Source organism: Helianthus annuus, chromosome 10 (genome assembly GCF_002127325.2).
Source record: "Helianthus annuus cultivar XRQ/B chromosome 10, HanXRQr2.0-SUNRISE, whole genome shotgun sequence".
Taxonomy (NCBI): Eukaryota; Viridiplantae; Streptophyta; class Magnoliopsida; order Asterales; family Asteraceae; genus Helianthus; species Helianthus annuus.
In genome coordinates, this window is record NC_035442.2 from 150,461,512 (window position 1) to 150,482,277 (window position 20,766).

A 20,766-nucleotide genomic window follows, 5' to 3' on the forward strand; every position below is an offset into this window, starting at 1 on the left:
GGCTGAGCATGATTTACAAGTACCACTGGAGGATCTACAAGTGGACGAAACATTACACTTCGTGGAGAAGCCTGTCGAGATCATGGACCGAGAAACCAAGCAGCTCAGGTGCTCACGCATTCCTATTGTGAAGGTCCGATGGGAAGGTAAAAGAGGCGCATAGTTCACCTGGGAACTCGAAAGTGACATGAAAGCGAAGTACCCGCAGTTGTTTGTTACGGCTAAAGCCTAATTTCGGGACGAAATTCCCTTAAGTAGGTGTCACGGCCCCCGCGCCCGGTTTGACCCGGTCCAGGAGCCGCGGGACAGAAAACCCGTGGTATTTATATCTACAGCGGAAGTCTTAACAGGATCGTTTAAACTTGAAAATGCACGAGTTTTATTTATTTATAATTCGGGATAAACCCCGTAATTTACAGTAGAGGAATTTCATAATTTCTTTATTTTACAAAACATGTTTATTTATTTATTCAAGCCACTACTTTAAGCTTTGGGAGTGCTCCGTAGCACTTGTACTTGATTCACAGTAGATCACCTGAAACATGTTGTAAAAAATTTTGTCAGCGGGGAAATACTGAGTGAATCATTCATTTGGATAAAATGACACATAGTTATAAATTACAGCATAAGAGCGATTACTATGGCAGTATCTTATTTTTATCTGGCCTTGCCACCCGTGTGACGATGGTCATACCACTATTGGGTCCAGTCACCCAATTAGTGACGTTTTGTCACTGTTAGGTCTTATTAGCCTAACCTGTGTTAGGGCTTATTGCCTAACTGTGAGAAATTAGTAATGTGCACAATACCCCACTAGCCAGTGATTAAGATAACCACGACTTAATCCCTGTAATTATAACATTTAAAAATAATTTGAGGTATTGTAAAACAATTGATAAAAAGAGAATGACTCACATTGCAAATTTAGACGGGCAGTGTTTAGCCTACTGATAAGCCGAAGAACCTAGTTTAAACAATAATGCACACGAACCAGGTTAGTAACTAATACAACATTTACGATAACTCACGAGATACAACCCTCACAACGAATGACAAAGTGCGATACTTAAATATCCAGCGGATTCGCAACGAATAACAGAGCATAGCCCAGATTTGGGCAATACCCAAATATCATGTCGGAATCACGACGAATAACAAAGTATAACCTTAATGCGGGCAGCACTTAAACATCCATTGGATAGTTTCAATCGATCGGATATTTAATCGTAACAGCGATCGAGTTATTACCCGGTATTGTGGCAGCACGTCACTATATAAAAATTAAAGTTTTGACAGTAGAATTTCGTCTGTGATCAAAATTGTGAGCACGGAATGAAAGTCCCATGCACAGGCTATTTATAGCCTGAAAATGGGTTTTACGCGGCCCGCGTAAAACCATACATATACTTTACACGGCCCGCGAGGCTGCCTAGTCTAGGCGTAGGGTTGATTGGTCACAAGTAGGTTCCCAGATGGTCAACACGTGGCCCCGGAATCCTTATCCGGTCAACCTTAAGTTGACGCGGCCCGCGTAAGGTTAGGTTATCCCTTACGCGGCCCGCCTAAAAACAAATTCTTTGTTTTCTTTGATTTTTCAAGCTAGCTAGGGTTTTAGGGGTCCGGGTTTTCATGTATAGATAAGTTAGGGACATTTTTGAAGGTCCTTACATCCTCCACACCTTAATTAAAATCTCGTCCTCGAGATTTATTGAAATAAGTGTGGATATTTGCGTTTCTTCTCAGATTCTAGCTCCGAAGTATATTCTGGTCCTCCCTTTGAATCCCATCTGACCTTGACCAGCACCAGTCGCTTGTGTTTAAGAAATTTGATCTTTCTGTCCTCTATCTGTAGTGGTTTTTCCACGAATTTTAGTTTTTCATTTACCTCTACATCTTGAAGAGGTACGACCAGAGATTCGTCAGATAGACATTTCTTGAGGTTGGATACATGAAATACATCATGTACTCCAGCTAACTCTTCTGGTCGTCGTAAACGGTAAGCAACTGGTCCTATTCGTTGGATTACTGGAAATGGTCCTACGTACCTTGGGCTCACCTTTCCTTTCTTTCCAAATCGTACTACTCCTTTCCAAGGAGAAACTTTCAAAAGTACCTTGTCTCCGATTGAAATTCTAGTGGCTTGCGTCGATTGTCTGCAAAACTCTTCTGGCGATCTCGAGCTGTCTTAGTCTTTCTTTGATTTGCGTTATCTTGTCGGTGGTCTCTTGTACAATCTCAGGTCCTGATAATTGACTTTCTCCTATCTCTGCCCAAGAAACTGGAGTTCTACACTTGCATCCATACAGTGCTTCAAACGGGGCAGCTTCAATGCTTGCATGATAACTATTGTTATAGGAGAATTCAATTAAAGGTAAATTATCATCCCAGTTTCCACCAAAATCTATTACACATGTTCTAAGCATGTCTTCTAAGGTTTGAATGGTTCTTTCACTTTGTCCGTCTGTTTGGGGATGATAAGTCGTACTTAAATTCAATCGAGTACCCATGGCTTCTTGGAAACTTGTCCAGAAGTGTGAGGTAAAACGACTATCCCTATCCGATACAATAGAGAGTGGGACTCCATGTAGGGATACTATTTCATCAACATATAGTTTTGCTAATCTTTCCATGGGGAAAATTTCTTTCATGGGTAGAAAATGAGCTGACTTGGTTAATCGGTCCACAATTACCCAAATCGCATCATTACCTTTTCTGGTTTTGGGTAACTTAGTAACGAAATCCATGGTTATTAGTTCCCATTTCCAAGCAGGCATCTCTAACTGTTGAAGTAACCCTGAAGGTTTCTGGTGTTCTGCCTTAACTTGTGAGCAAGTAAGACACTTAGATACATAACTAGCTATATCCTTTTTCATACCTATCCACCAGAAATTATTTCTTAAATCTTGGTACATCTTATTATTTCCAGGGTGCATGGTATACCTAGATTTATGGGCTTCCTCTAAAATCTTATTCGTTAAATTTCCCTGCTTAGGTACCCAAATCCTTTTCTTATGGAATCTCCAAATTCCATCAGTTCCTTGTTCCAATTCTTTCATTCGTCCTTTCATTTCTTCAGTATCATCATTGATTGCTATGGTTTGGACATTCTTTAATTGTTCCATTAAATCTAATTGTAGATTTAATCTAAGAGCACGAACTCGCTTTTGTTTCTCATAATACTTACGGCTTAAGGCATCTGCAACTACATTTGCCTTTCCCTCGTGATATTGAATATCACAGTCGTAATCACTTAGAATTTCCATCCATCTTCTTTGCCTCATGTTTAATTCTTTTTTTTTCCAAATATGTACCTCAAGCTTTTATGATCTGTATAAACTGTAAACTTACTTCCATACAGATAATGTCTCCAAATCTTAAGGGCAAAAATTACCACTCCTAATTCTAAATCGTGAGTCGTATAGTTTTCTTCGTGCTTTTTCAATTGTCTTGAGGCATACGCAATTACCTTTTTGCGTTGCATTAACACACATCCTAATCCTAGCATAGAAGCATCACAATAGACTTCAAAATCTTCTGTTCCATTTGGTAATGCTAAGATTGGGGCATTTGTTAACTTTTTCTTTAAAATTCTAAAAGCCTCTTCCTGCCTCGGTCCCCATTCAAATTTTACGGCTTTACAGGTTAGCTTGGTTAATGGCACGACTATTTTAGAAAAATCTTTAATGAATCGTCTATAGTATCCAGCTAATCCTAGAAAACTTCTAACTTCCGTAGCTGATTGCGGGGCCTTCCATTTGGTGATTGCTTCAATCTTGGAGGGATCTACGTGAATACCTTCGTGATTCACCACGTGTCCTAAGAATTGCACTTCTTGGAGCCAGAATTCACACTTCGAGAATTTGGCGTAAAGCTTTTCCTTTCTTAACAAAGTTAAGAGTGCATGCAAATGTTCACAATGTTCCTCCTGACTCTTGGAGTAAATAAGTATATCGTCGATGAAAATGATTACAAATTTATCCAAATACGGTTTACAGATTCTATTCATCATGTCCATAAATGCTGCTGGAGCAATTGTTAGTCCGAAGGGCATGACTGTAAACTCGTAATGTCCATACCTAGTTCTGAAAGCAGTCTTAGGTATGTCTTCTTCTTGTACCTTCAATTGATGATATCCGGAGCGCAAATCTATCTTAGAAAAATATCTAGCTCCTTGCAATTGATCAAAAAGATCATCAATTCTAGGTAATGGGTATCGATTCTTAATTGTAACTTTGTTTAATTCCCTATAGTCGATACACATTCTCATTGATCCGTCTTTCTTCTTTACGAACAACACTGGAGCTCCCCATGGAGAGGAACTTGGTTGTATAAACCCTTTACTTAGCAATTCATCTAAGTATTTCTTTAATTCTAACATTTCAGTAGGTGCTAACCGATAGGGTGCCTTGGCTATCGGTACAGTTCCTGGAATTAGATGAATTCTAAATTCTACCTCCCTATCGGGTGGTAATCCTGGTAGGTCTTCTGGAAAAACATCTGGGTATTCGAATACTATCAGAATATCCTCCAGTTTCTTACTTTTGGTATTAATAACTACCGAAACCATATATACTATTCCTTGTTTTCTTGAATAACTGGCCAACTTCATTACTGAAATAAATTTCAGTGGCTTTTGTGGCTTATCTCCGGTAATCATTACTAATTCTCCTGTGGGTGTATGGATTTCTATGGAATTTTTATCACAGAGAATTCGAGCATGGTTGGCTATTAACCAATCCATTCCTAACACGACATCGAATCCGGCTAAATTCATGGGTAACAGCTTTGCAGAAAATTTATGACCTAAAAGTTCTATCTTTCCTTCTCGCAAAACCTTATTTATTTTAACAGAATTCCCATTTGCCGTTTCGACTGTAAAAATCTGCCTAAGGTTGGTTAAAGGTAATTTAAGGGCTTGTCAGAATGAAGTATTTATAAAACTTTGGTTTGCACCAGAGTCAAATAATACTTTTGCATAAACGTCGTGAACTAAAAACGTACCAGCTATGACATCAGGAATTAGTTCGGCTTCCTGAGTAGTCAATTGAAAGGCTCTAGCATTCTTTTTGGTAGTTCCTTCAGCCGGTTTAGCCTTGTTATCTGCTGGTTTAACTAATTTCGGGCAATCTGGCTTGAAATGCCCAGCTTCTCCACAATTGTAGTAGATTATCGCCTTCTTTTTCCTGCAATCCTCTTCTCGATGTCCTGGAATTTTGCATTAATTACAGCACCCTTTGCATTTTCCAAAATGCCTTCCTTTGCAGGTACTGCAAAATGGGATAGTGGAAAATCGCCCGGTTCCTCTTTTTCTGAAATTGCTACTATTACCCACACGAATTCCTTGGGTAATCTTTTGGGCTACTTCTTTCCTTCTATTTTCTTCTCGAGTGCGCACCAGTCCGTCAGTTAGGGTGTTGGCTAACTCCACCGCATCGTCAATCGTGCGGGGTCTCGCAGCTTTGACAATGTCACGAATCTCGCTAATCAAACCCCAAATATAGCGAGAGATAAGTACCGGTTCCGGCGAAGCCAGAGTAGGTACAATTCTGGCATACTCAAAGAATTTTGAAGTATACCCTCGACAATCTACATCCACCATTCGGTGGCTCAGAAACTTGTTCGCCATCTGCTCTTTTTCGTATTCAGGGCGGAATTTCCTTTCTATCAGACGTTTAAATTCCTCCCAACTTATGGCATAGGCCATGTCACTTCCCTTAGCTTGTAATACTGTATTCCACCATTCTAATGCCTCTTCCTTGAAAAGGTGAGAAGCGTACATTACCTTATCTTCCTCAGCACATTTACTTATTTTGATCACTGCCTCGGTTTTCTCTAACCAACGCAGTGCCGTGGTCGCCCCTTCGTTGCCTGCAAATTCCACAGGTTTACAGGTAAGGAATTCTTTGTAAGTGCAACCAGGCGTTGCAGTTTTCATCCTTTAATGTATCGGGGCTGGAATTCTGTCATTATTATTACCACCTCCATTGATACTATTACTGGGAGTATCGTCGTGCGTACGTTTACTAGGGTGAGCTTGCGAAGGCTCAACAGGAATTTTTACCGCAGCGACAATTGCTGGAATGGCATTAACTATTCCTTGAGCAACGATATTTTCTATATCTTGCCGATTTAAGAAGTGATCCTCGTTATTATGTTCTGAATGTTCATTTACGGCGTGTTCCATCTGGATGTGTATCAATCACAAACTATTATTTAGTATACATACTTTGGTACATTGTACAACCAAACTTTATTTAAATAGAAAATACACAACAACCTTATAGATCTATTACAACTGAAATTCCAAAAACATACTATGACAATTACACCCTGCATTTATTTTATTCTCTCGTACTTATTTATTTATCATGGTTGATCTTGGTTTGGCCACTTATCTTAATTAAGGATCGAGATTTACTGCAGTAGTGGCTAGCATATAAAGGTCTGACCATTTTTCATCTAATTCGTCTTCCCATGGCAGGTTTTTACCTATTTCCTTATTAACTACTATTTCTTTTGAATTGGACGTTCCTACTTTCTCTTGGCTTTTTCTAATAATCCAATCTCTCTTCTTGGGAGTAAGTGGGTTTTCATAATGTGCCTTACGAATATATATTCCTTCACTAGTATTTACTGAATATCTCGAGGAATTTGGTTGGGACGAGGTTTTCTTAGTCTTTTGGGCATTGTCTAGTTGATGGTAAATATCTGAAAGCTTTTGCTTACCCATTCTGTACATTAACAAGTAGTCAATTAACACGAAAAGACAAATTAAGAAACAAATAATCACACAAACATGTACAGCCAAAACTGTCGACCTTGCGACTATTCGATTTTTATATATTTTTAATAGTATGCGTCCGTACACACTGGTTATCTTACAACGTTTTATTTTTAAACTATTTTACAAGATTTATATTTTACTATTATTATTAGTATTATACATTACAATCCACACTACCCCTTGCAATCCCTGTTAACTGGCTTTTCAGAAATGACGTTCCCTCTCGTCGTATTTCCAGGAGATCTGTTCTCCTACCTCCCGAATCCTATTTCCGGCATCTACCAGCTCCTCACCATAGTGGCGGAGTTCAGCTAAGTTTTCATTACTCATTGGTGGGTTTGGTATAGGTTCCGGGTTGACTTGAGGGAGAAAAGTGTAAGGGTTATTATTAAGGAGGTTTTGAAACTGCCAGTCGTTAGTCCACCGCTCGTCCATTCTTCCTAATGGTTGGGTGTGGATTAGAGGGTCTGGAATAGCTGGTTTCAAATTGATTGGAAGTTGGGTGTTGGCAAAATAAGGATACATGTTGGTGTTAATAGGTCTAATGATATCACAGCTTGCTAGTATGTAATCTAATTCCTCTTGTGATGGTAATTTTTCGGCTTGCCTAGAGCTTTCTCCAATTTCTATCCTAGAATTTTGTCTAGTGGTGGGTTTCCTTTTTCGCACGCTTCTCCAGCTCCCAATTTCTTTTCTTTTCTTTGGCTTTTCTGGAGGTGGAGCTTGAAATTCTGTAGGTTCATCTACATTAGCTAGGTAACCCTTAAAGTCTTTGGAAACTTCTATCCTCACAGGGTAGAGATTAAAATTTTGAAGAGCTTCTGATAGTTCGTTCTTGCTGTTAGCACACACAAAGACGCACACAATCCTAAGTTAAAATTTTGTAAACTAAAGTTTCACAAAATCACAGAATGGAAATCAGATAAATTAAGTATTTTTAAATACTTAATTGGCTTAAATCAGTGGCTCTGATACCACCTTTTTCTGTCACGGCCCCCGCGCCCGGTTTGACCCGGTCCAGGAGCCGCGGGACAGAAAACCCGTGGTATTTATATCTACAACGGAAGTCTTAACAGGATCGTTTAAACTTGAAAATGCCCGAGTTTTATTTATTTATAATTCGGGATAAACCCCGTAATTTACAGTAGAGGAATTTCATAATTTCTTTATTTTACAAAACATGTTTATTTATTTATTCAAGCCACTACTTTAAGCTTTGGGAGTGCTCCGTAGCACTTGTACTTGATTCATAGTATATCACCTGAAACATGTTATAAAATATTTTGTCAGCGGGGAAATACTGAGTGAATCATTCATTTGTATAAAATGACACATAGTTATAAATTACAGCATAAGAGCGATTACTATGGCAGTATCTTATTTTTATCTGGCCTTGCCACCCGTGTGACGATGGTCATACCACTATTGGGACCAGTCACCCAATTAGTGACGTTTTGTCACTGTTAGGTCTTATTAGCCTAACCTGTGTTAGGGCTTATTGCCTAACTTTGAGAAATTAGTAATGTGCACAATACCCCACTAGTCAGTGATTAAGATAACCACGACTTAATCCCTGTAATAATAACATTTGAAAATAATTTGAGGTATTGTAAAACAATACATAAAAAGAGAATGACTCACATTGCAAATTTAGACGGGCAGTGTTTAGCCTACTGATAAGCCGAAGAACATAGTATAAACAATAATGCACACGAACCAGGTTAGTAACTAATACAACATTTACGATAACTCACGAGATACAACCCTCACAACGAATGACAAAGTGCGATACTTAAATATCCAGCGGATTCGCAACGAATAACAGAGCATAGCCCAGATTTGGGCAATACCCAAATATCCTGTTGGAATCACGACGAATAACAAAGTATAACCTTAATGCGGGCAGCACTTAAACATCCATTGGATAGTTTCAATCGATCGGATATTTAATCGTAGCAGCGATCGAGTTATTACCCGGTATTGTGGCAGCACCTCACTATATAAAAATTAAAGTTTTGACAGTAGAATTTCGTCAGTGATCGAAATTGTGAGCACGGAATGAAAGTCCCATGCACAGGCTATTTATAGCCTGAAAATGGGTTTTACGCGGCCCGCGTAAAACCATACATATACTTTACGCGGCCCGCGAGGCTGCCTAGTCTAGGCGTAGGGTTGATTGGTCACAAGTAGGTCCCCAGATGCTCAACACGTGGCCCCGACATCCTTATCCGGTCAACCTTAAGTTGACGCGGCCCGCGTAAGGTTAGGCTATCCCTTACGTGGCCCGCCTAAAACCCAAATTCTTTGTTTTCTTTGATTTTTAAAGCTGGCTAGGGTTTTAGGGGTCCGGGTTTTCATGTATAGATAAGTTAGGGACATTTTTGAAGGTCCTTACAGTAGGGGAGGCTGTAACACCCCGTGTTTCGAAAGTCAAAGTCAAAGTCAAGATTGAAGTCAAAGGAAGAAAAGATTGCTAATTGCGATCTGTCACTCCTTGCTCAACTAGTGTTTTGACTTCTTTGTAATCGAATCTTTTATTTTACTTACTTTAGTTGTACTATGTGGAGTATATGTGAATAATCAAGGTTTAATCGATATTTATCGCATATTTTATCGCTTATCGCAGCGGAATCGCATTCGCAACTCGAATTATGTGTTCTGGGCATTGTTTTACGTGTGTGTGCTACTTATGTGTTACTTGTGCATGTTTACTTTATATGTTGTGGTGATTAATCGAAACGCAATCGCAACTCTATCGCAATCAAAAAACGCAAGTTACTTAGGATGATTGTACGTTAGATATAGTATTTGTGTGTTTATTATTAATCTATCGCATCGCAACGCTCAACACGCGAATCGAAACGATGAAACTCAACACGCCGAACACCAGGATCGAGTGGCTAACCGATCAAGTGGCCATCCAATCGGTGATCGATCAGATCCAAGTGCACTTTCCTCTTTTGGAAACCCTATAAATACCCTTCTGTCACATCATTTGTGATGTGACAGCTCCTCCACTCAACCAGCTCGCTCATGCACTCATTTCTTCGGATTTCTCGCGATTCTTGTAAGTTTTCAACCTAAATCTTGTACTTCTATGAACTACACGCACTCCTTCATCTTTTTCACCTTTGAATCTCAACTTTTAACCGTGAAATCAGCGGATTTGGGGTGTTCTAGGGTGATGTCATCATGGAGTTCTTAGGAACTTCAAGCCATGGCCTCATTCCACTAAGAACAACTCAGATCTGAAGGATTTCCACATGATTAAGTAATGTTTTCGCACAGATCTGCACATATTCATGGTTAAAAGGATTGAAAGATGGTTTTCCAACTTTCTTTCAACTCTTTTACACTCAATGCACTCAAAACCGATAGAATCGAAGCTCGTTCTGATCTTCTACTTCTTCTTAGTGATGTGTCGGTTCAAGATCCGAATTCTATCCAAGAGACAACTGACTTCGGGTTGAATGTGAGCCACCGTCTTGAACAGTTAACCAATCGGACTAGGGTGATTCTGTTCGATCGGATCACCTGGGTCTTGATGGGGTTTCTGTTGTTTAGCACGTTGTCGTATCGTCTCGAACAGACCACAAAACTTAACAACTTTCAAGTTAGCAACACGATCAGGTCGTGGGACGGATTGCTGTCCGATCGGATTGCACTTGAAGGTTCAACACTTAAATTTTTCTTCAACTTGCAAGACCTGAACGTCGAATGGATTGCCGTCCAATCGGATTGCCATCCAATCGAACGACCATCCGACCATGTGACGTTTGGACCTTAACACTTAAAAAATTTTCAACATGTTCAATGCATAGTCAGTAACCAACGGATTGCCACCCGATCAAGTGACAAACCTGCTGCGAACTTGTTCTCACTAAGTGTCCTACAAATCGGATCGCTATCCGATCGAACCGACGTTCGATCGATCGACCTGAAGGGTAGAGGTGCTTCTCTGTTTTCAAAATGCTAGAACGAAAACTTCAAAGCCATCATATACAAACACATCCTTACCAAGAAATATGTCAATCCAATCGAATGGACATCCGATCGGATGACCATCCGAACGGATTGACATCCGATCGACTGGCCGTCCGATCGGATTGCCATCCGATCGGATTACCATCCGACACTTGGTACTTTGCACCGTTTTACGTGCCGCTTACCGTTTATGTTATCGTTAACTGTTCAGGCTAATCTCTCTCAGCGCTCTCTTCAATCCAAGAGAGTGTTTACTTGTTAAACACAATCTGTGAGTATACTCGATCCCTTTTTTGCTTTACGCACTTTTGGGTGTTACATATGTTATCTATATTCAAATAACATCAATCACACAACGCAACGATAGTACTATAGTTTGGACTCAGCACCTGTCATGGACAGGGGTTGTTAAGGGATTTACTTCATGTGTCCCAGTGGGGATATGTGTTGCGCATTCTACAACTCGCAGTCACGTCTGTGCATATTTCTCTGTCGATAACCTACATGCCTTCATGTAACAACTGCCACTAAAATCCATAATTAGGATGATAATTAGGTAATAAGGAAACCCTAATTGAGAAACCCAAGTGATTCCGTATAAACCCTAAAATTTTCGTAACAATCGGAATCAGGATCAGGTCCCCTAAAACTCAGGGGGGTTAAACCCTAGTGACGTTTATCCTCTAAAACTTGCTGGAGAAGTAAAAATTTCGTTGATTAATAACTCACCAAGGCTAGTTTGGACACGAAACAACCTAGGCTAAGAAATAGACCCGTCGCGCCACGCGACGGGTACACAGGTCTTCTTCGCGTGGCGCGAGGGAGGCCAAATTCCAGCTATAAATAGAGGGCCGTGGGACTTAGTTCTGTGCTTTACTTCGACTTCCAAATTCACTTTATATACTGAGTTATAGTCGAAACAGTTCACAAACACACACAATTATCGAAACGCTGCCGCAATCAGGGTAATAACTCGATCGCTATTACGATTCAACGTCCGATCGATTATAACTATCCAACGATAGTCCAGGTGCTGCTCAATTGAGCTTGTACTTTGATTATTCGTCGTGATTTCGACTTGAATATTAGAGTGCTGTTCGAATTCGGACTATGCTCTGTTATTCGTTGTGAATCCGATTGAATTATCGAGTATCGCACTGATTAATCGTTGTGAAGGTTTAATCTCGTGAATTGTCGTAACTGCTGTATTAGTTACTAACCTGCCTGTGTGTGCATTGTGTTAAACTAGGTGAAATCGAGGCTAATCAGTAGGCTTATATCTATTGCTCGTTAATCTGCAATGTGAGTCATTCTTCTTTTTAAACTATTTTCTCACAGTTTGTGAGTAAGTATTACAATACCTCCAATTATTTTCAAAGGTTATAATTACAGGGATTAAGTCTTTGTAATCACCAAATTACAGCTGGTATGTGGGGTATTGTGCACATTACTATTGTATCACTCTATGTGAGTGAATATTACTCTATGTGAGTGATTATTACTCTGTGTGAGTAAACCGTCACTATTAGGGCAACGGGACCAATAGTGATATGACCACAGTCACAGATCCGGTCGAGTGACAAATACCCATTCTTGATAATTGGTTGATAGAAACATTGTAATCGCTCTTAATACTGTAAATTTATAACTAACGGGTCGTTTTAGAAAATGGAATGATTCACTCAGTATTTCCCCGCTGACAAAACCTTTTTCAAACATGTTTCAGGTGATCTGTGTGATCCAGGAAAAGTGCAGTAAAGCACTATCAAGCTCAGAGAAGTGGCTCAGTGTAAATAAATGAATAAAACATGTTTTGGAAAATAAAGATTTCTGTGTGAAATCAACTTATTGTAAATTATGGGATTTATCCCTTACACTTTGTGTAATATATTAAACGAGCATTTTCCGGTGAAAAGATCCTGTTGTAAAAAGACTTCCGTTGTCGCATAAATACCACGGGTACCACTGAAATCTGCATCGCGGGCCCTGACTCCGTCCAGGGTGGGTCGGGGGCCGCGACAGAAAGGTGGTATCAGAGCTAATAGTTAAACTGAGCCACTGATCGAGCCACTGATTAAGCCTAAATTAAGTATTTTGTCCAAATGCTTAATTTTACTAATTATTATTCGGTGATTATATGTTGTATTAACTGGTTATTTTAGTGACAGTATGGGTAAGCAAAAGCTGTCTGCTATCTACCACAAACTAGATGTGGCATCCTCTTCTAGAAACCCAGTAAACCTAGAAGAAGGAATCTTTGTCCGCAAAGCAAACTATGAGAATCCTCTTTCCCCAGAGAAAAGGGATTCGATACTTAAAAAGAGTCAGGAGAAAAAGAAACCCCGAACCAAGAGAGTTAGGTTTAGCCCAGAAGTCCAAGAATTGGGTAATAGTGCACCTTGGGAAGATAAAATAGACGGGAAATGGGCAAATCTCTATATGCTAGCTATTGTAGCAGAAAATACTAATCTCTAAATATCCGATAAGTTGGGTCTAGTAAGAGAAATCACAATCCCGTAAATAAATAAAATCCCAGTGTGTTTATTTCAGTTATTTCTGGACAAAAAGTAATATGCAATAAAACTTCAGTGTTTGTTTGTTAAACTTTGTTCCAAAGTTTTAACATTGCATTTTGCATATATGCTATGCAGCATGAATGAGATGTCGGAAGCTTTCCAGAATCTCAACTTATATCCAGTGCCTATCGAAGTCTCGCACGACTTTACTGGTTACATTGCTGACATAGAAGAACCTGTGGAATTCAAAGCTCCACCGCTGGAAAAAGCCAAACCTAAAAAGAAGAGAAGATACGTAGGGTGGAGGAAAGTACGCCGTAGGAAACCTGCCACTAGGAGACTCCCTAAAATAGAAAATCCTGTGACCGTGAGCAAGGGAAAGGAAATAGAAACTGGAGAAGGTTCAAAACCACCCGAAAAGGAAATAGGAATAGATCTGAAACAAAAGGGAATAGAGATTGGCGAAAGCTCTAAACAATCTGAGGAATTCACGTTCCAAGACGAAATAGATCGCCTACTGGAAAATTGTGATGTTTTAGAGCCTATCAATGATAATCTCTTCTCTTACCCGGCTACAGTTCAATTCCCACTAAACCTAGGACCAACTATTCCAGACCCACTAGTTCATACCAGACCATTAGGCCAAATGGAGGAATGGTGGACCAATGACTGGCAATTCCAAAACATAGTCAACAGTCCTTATAGCTTCCTTCCACAATTTGACCCAGAACCACTCCCAAATCCTCCCATGAGTAATGAAAACCTAGCTGAACTCCGTCAGTTCGGTGAAGAACTGATAGGTACAGGTAATAGGATCAGGGAAATGGGGGAGCATCTAACTTGGAAGTACGATGAGAGGGAGCATCGTTACTAGAACCGTCAGTTAAACCACAGAAAACCGTATTGTATGATAGTAACTCAAAATTCTGTAAAATGGGCAATAAAACTCTGTAAAATACAGTGTGTATGGATGCATATACAATATACCATAACAAAGTAAAAGTCGAGAAATCGACAATTTTGGTTATGCTGTGATAATCTATGTGTTTATCTATGTGAATTTTGTCATTGATAAGTTAGACACTAATAATTTTACCAATTAGCAGATGGAAAACGCTAATAATGAACCAATTAATGAAGTAAATCAATCTGAGCAAGAACAGGAAGATCAATATATAACTCGACAAGATATCGAGCACTTTATCGCCCAAGGGATAGCTCATGCTATTCCAGAAATTGTAGCTGCTGTTCAGAAACCTGCCGAACCACAATTAATTCCTAGTAAACGTATTCCAGAAGATAACGGCAGTAACAGCATAAATGGAGGCGGCAATCATGACGATCATGATCCGCAGCAAGCCCCACTCCCTAAAAGAATGAAAACTGCAACGCCTGGTTGCACATACAAAGAATTTCTTGCTTGCAAACCCGCTGAATTTGTAGGTAACGAAGGGGCAACTGCAACACTGCGTTGGTTAGAGAAAACCGAGGCAGTAATTGCAATAAGCAAATGTGCCACAGAGGATCAAGTGATGTATGCATCAAATCTGTTCAAAGAAGGGGCACTCGAATGGTGGAACACGGTCCTCCAGGCAAAAGGAAGAAGGATAGCCTACGCCATAGGTTGGGAAGAATTTAAGAGTTTGGTAGAAAGAAAATTCTGTCCCGAATACGAGAAGGAACAGATGGCAAACAAGTTCCTGAGTCATCGTATGTTAGGTATAGATTGCCGGGGCTATACTTCGACATTCTTTGAATACGCAAGGGTAGTGCCATCACTGGCTTCGCCAGAACCGGTACTTATCTCTCGTTACATCTGGGGGTTAATTAGTGAAATCCGAAACATCGTTAAAGCTGGGAGACCTCGTACTATTGACGATGCGGTAGAATTAGCTAATACCCTGACGGATGAGTTGGTACGCACAAGAGAAGAAGATCGCAAGAAGGAAATAGCTCAAAAGATTACCCAAGGATTTCGTGTGGGTAATACCAAGAAAAGAGGAACCGGGCAGTCCTCATCATCTCCTTTCTGCAAAATTTGCAAAAAGAAGCATTATGGACAATGCAACATGGTTTGCAATTTTTGCAAAATGAAAGGACATCGGGAAGAAGACTGCAGAAAGAAAACAAGAGTTTGTTATAATTGCAGAGAAAGGGGACATTTTCAATTTGAATGTCCTAAGTTAGCTAAACCTGTAGTTAACCAAGCCAAACCAGCTGAAGGAGCAACCAAGAGAAATGCGCGAGCATTCCAGCTGACCACTCAAGAGGCTGAACTCATACCAGTTGTGATAGCTGGTACATTCTTAGTTCACAACGTATTTGCAAAAGTATTATTTGACTCTGGTGCGAACCAAAGTTTCATTAATACTTCATTTTGTCAAGCTCTTAAGTTACCGTTAACCACTCTTAGGCAAATTTTCACAGTTGAAACCGCAGAAGGAAATTCTGTGAATATAGATAAAATCTGGCAAGAAGGAAAAATAGAATTATTAGGCCATAAGTTTTCTGCAAATTTGTTACCAATGAATTTAGCAGGATTCGATGTAGTCTTAGGAATGGATTGGTTAGTAGCCAACCATGCACGAATCTTATGTGACAAAAATGCAGTGGAAATTCAAACCCCTACAGGAGAAGTAATTTTGATTACTGGAGATAAACCTCGAAGGCCACTGAAATTTATCTCAGTAATGAAATTGGCTAGTTATTCGAGAAAACAGGAAATGGTGTATATGATTTCAGTAATCATTAACACTAAAGATAAAGAACTTCAGGACATCCCCGTAGTCTCAGAATACCCAGACGTTTTTCCAGAAGAATTACCTGGATTACCACCTGATAGGGAAGTAGAGTTTAGAATTCATTTAATTCCAGGTACTGCACCAATAGCTAAAGCACCTTATAGATTAGCACCTACCGAAATGCTAGAATTGAAAAAGCAATTAGATGAATTACTAAGCAAAGGATTCATACAACCGAGTTCATCCCCTTGGGGTGCACCGGTACTGTTTGTAAAGAAGAAAGATGGATCGATGAGAATGTGTATCGATTATAGAGAATTAAATAAGGTTACAATTAAGAATCGATACCCACTACCTAGGATTGATGATCTTTTTGATCAATTGCAAGGAGCTAGGTATTTCTCAAAGATAGATTTAAGATCCGGATACCATCAGTTGAAAGTACAAGAAGAGGACATACCTAAAACTGCTTTCAGAACTAGGTATGGTCATTATGAGTTTACAGTCATGCCCTTTGGATTAACGAATGCGCCAGCAGCATTCATGGACATGATGAATCGCATCTGTAAACCATATTTGGATAAATTTGTAATCGTGTTCATCGACGATATACTTATTTACTCCAAAAGCCAAAAGGAACATTGTGAGCATTTACACGTTCTCTTAACTCTGTTAAGAAAAGAAAGGCTTTATGCCAAATTCTCAAAGTGTGAATTTTGGCTGCAAGAAGTACAATTCTTAGGTCATGTGGTAAATCATGAAGGTATCCATGTAGATCCTGCTAAGATAGAAGCCATTACTAAATGGAAAGTTCCACAAACAGCTATGGAGATAAGAAGTTTTCTAGGCTTAGCTGGATACTATAGACGATTTATCAAAGATTTTTCTAAGATAGCCGTACCATTAACTAAGTTAACCTGTAAAGCGGCTAAGTTTGAATGGGGACCTAGACAAGAAGAAGCCTTTAAGATTTTAAAGCATAGGTTGACAAATGCACAAATCTTAGCTTTACCCGAGGGAACAGAAGACTTTGAAGTATATTGTGATGCTTCAAAGTTAGGCTATGGATGTGTGTTGATGCAACGCAAGAAAGTAATTGCGTATGCTTCTAGACAATTGAAAAAGCACGAAGAAAATTATACGACTCATGATTTAGAATTAGGAGCCATAATTTTTGCCCTTAAGATCTGGAGACATTATCTGTATGGAAGTAAGTTTACTGTCTATACCGATCATAAGAGTTTAAGATATATATTTGGGCAAAAAGAGCTAAACATGAGGCAAAGAAGATGGATGGAAATGCTAAGCGATTACGACTGTGATATCCAATATCACGAAGGAAAGGCAAATGTAGTTGCAGATGCCTTAAGTCGTAAGTACCATGAGAAACATAAACGAGTCCGTGCTCTGAGGTTAAATCTACAAGTAGATTTAATAGCACAAATTAAAGAAGTTCAGAAAACAGCAATCCAAGACGATGCTGAAGGAATGAAAGGTTACCTAAAAGAACTAGAACAAGGAAATGATGGAATTTGGAAATTCCATAAGAAACGAATTTGGGTACCTAAGCAAGGAAAGTTAAGAAATACGATTTTAGAAGAAGCTCATAAATCTAGGTATACCATGCACCCAGGAAATAATAAAATGTACCAAGATTTAAGAAATAATTTCTGGTGGATAGGAATGAAAAAGGATATAGCCAAATACGTATCCAAGTGTTTAACTTGTTCACAAGTTAAGGCAGAACACCAGAAACCTTCAGGATTACTTCAACAATTAGAAATGCCTGTATGGAAATGGGAACTCATAACAATGGATTTTGTTACAAAGTTACCTAAAACCAAAAGAGGTAATGATGCGATTTGGGTAATCGTAGACCGATTAACCAAGTCAGCTCATTTCCTACCAATGAAAGAAACCTTTAGCATGGAAAGGTTAGCACAACTCTACGTGGACGAGGTAGTATCCCTACATGGAGTCCCGCTCTCCATTGTATCGGATAGAGATAGTCGTTTTACATCTCATTTCTGGAAAAGTTTTCAGAAAGCAATGGGAACTCGACTAAATCTAAGTACTGCTTATCATCCACAAACAGACGGACAGAGTGAAAGGACAATACAAACGCTAGAAGACATGCTCCGAGCATGTGTAATTGACTTTGGTGGTAATTGGGATAGCCATTTGCCATTAATTGAATTCTCCTATAACAATAGTTATCATTCAAGAATCGAAGCTGCACCATTCGAAGCATTGTATGGACGTAAGTGCAGAACTCCAGTATGTTGGGCAGAAATCGGAGAAAGTCAACTATCAGGTCCTGAAATTGTACAAGAAACTACTGACAAGATAACACAGATCAAGGAAAGATTAAAAACAGCCAGAGATCGCCAGAAAAGCTATGCAGACAATCGTCGCAAGCCGCTCGAATTCCAAGTAGGAGATAAAGTACTTTTAAAAGTTTCTCCTTGGAAAGGAGTAGTACGCTTTGGTAAGAAAGGAAAGCTAAGTCCAAGGTATGTTGGACCATTCCCAGTGATTCAACGAATCGGACCAGTTGCTTATTGTTTACAACTACCAGAAGAATTAGCTGGAGTACATGATGTATTTCATGTATCCAATCTCAAGAAATGTCTATCAGATGAGTCCCTGGTAGTACCTCTTCAAGATGTAGAGGTGAACGAAAAGTTAAAGTTTATAGAGAAACCAATACAGATCGAAGATAGAAAAGTCAAATTTCTCAAACATAAACGACTGGTGTTGGTCAAGGTTAAATGGAATTCAAAGAGAGGACCAGAATACACTTGGGAGCTAGAATCAGAAATGAAGCGCAAATATCCTCATTTATTCCAATAAATCTCGAGGACGAGATTTTTCTTAAGGTGGGGAGGATGTAACAACTGCCACTAAAATCCATAATTAGGATGATAATTAGGTAATAAGGAAACCCTAATTGAGAAACCCAAGTGATTCCGTATAAACCCTAAAATTTTCGTAACAATCGGAATCAGGATCAGGTCCCCTAAAACTCAGGGGGGTTAAACCCTAGTGACGTTTATCCTCTAAAACTTGCTGGAGAAGTAACAATTTCGTTGATTAATAACTCACCAAGGCTAGTTTGGACACGAAACAACCTAGGCTAAGAAATAGACCCGTCGCGCCACGCGACGGGTACACAGGTCTTCTTCGCGTGGCGCGAGGGAGGCCAAATTCCAGCTATAAATAGAGGGCCGTGGGACTTAGTTCTGTGCTTTACTTCGACGTCCAAATTCACTTTATATACTGAGTTATAGTCGAAACAGTTCACAAACACACACAATTATCGAAACGCTGCCGCAATCAGGGTAATAACTCGATCGCTATTACGATTCAACGTCCGATCGATTATAACTATCCAACGATAGTCCAGGTGCTGCTCAATTGAGCTTGTACTTTGATTATTCGTCGTGATTTCGACTTGAATATTAGAGTGCTGTTCGAATTCGGACTATGCTCTGTTATTCGTTGTGAATCCGATTGAATTATCGAGTATCGCACTGATTAATCGTTGTGAAGGTTTAATCTCGTGAATTGTCGTAACTGCTGTATTAGTTACTAACCTGCCTGTGTGTGCATTGTGTTAAACTAGGTGAAATCGAGGCTAATCAGTAGGCTTATATCTATTGCTCGTTAATCTGCAATGTGAGTCATTCTTCTTTTTAAACTATTTTCTCACAGTTTGTGAGTAAGTATTACAATACCTCCAATTATTTTCAAAGGTTATAATTACAGGGATTAAGTCTTTGTAATCACCAAATTACAGCTGGTATGTGGGGTATTGTGCACATTACTATTGTATCACTCTATGTGAGTGAATATTACTCTATGTGAGTGATTATTACTCTGTGTGAGTAAACCGTCACTATTAGGGCAACGGGACCAATAGTGATATGACCACAGTCACAGATCCGGTCGAGTGACAAATACTCATTCTTGATAATTGGTTGATAGAAACATTGTAATCGCTCTTAATACTGTAAATTTATAACTAACGGGCCGTTTTAGAAAATGGAATGATTCACTCAGTATTTCCCCGCTGACAAAACCTTTTTCAAACATGTTTCAGGTGATCTGTGTGATCCAGGAAAAGTGCAGTAAAGCACTATCAAGCTCAGAGAAGTGGCTCAGTGTAAATAAATGAATAAAACATGTTTTGGAAAATAAAGATTTCTGTGTGAAATCAACTTATTGTAAATTATGGGATTTATCCCTTAAACTTTGTGTAATATATTAAACGAGCATTTTCCGGTGAAAAGATCCTGTTGTAAAAAGACTTCCGCTGTCGCATAAATACCACGGGTACCACTGAAATCTGCATCGCGGGCCCTGACTCCGTCCAGGGTGGGTCGGGGGCCGCGACACTTCACTTTATACATGTTTCATGCTGGTTCTGCGTAAACGATTTCGAACTCTATTATTATTATTATTATTATCAAACTTATATGCTCACCATTACACTATGTGTATTGACTTTATTTTAACGTATGTGGCAGGTGTTTGAATGCTAGTATGTTGCTTGTTATTTGCTGGAATCAAGCTAGGATGGAGTCTAGAAACAAACCTAATAAAAATCTGAGTTGTCAGAACAGTTTTCTTGTTTTTTGAGACAATTACCTGTAATAACTATTTTTACTTTATCTGTTAGTAGTATGGGATATTAACGTTAAGGATTTGGTAATTTAATAGTTGTTGTGGAATCTCTTGA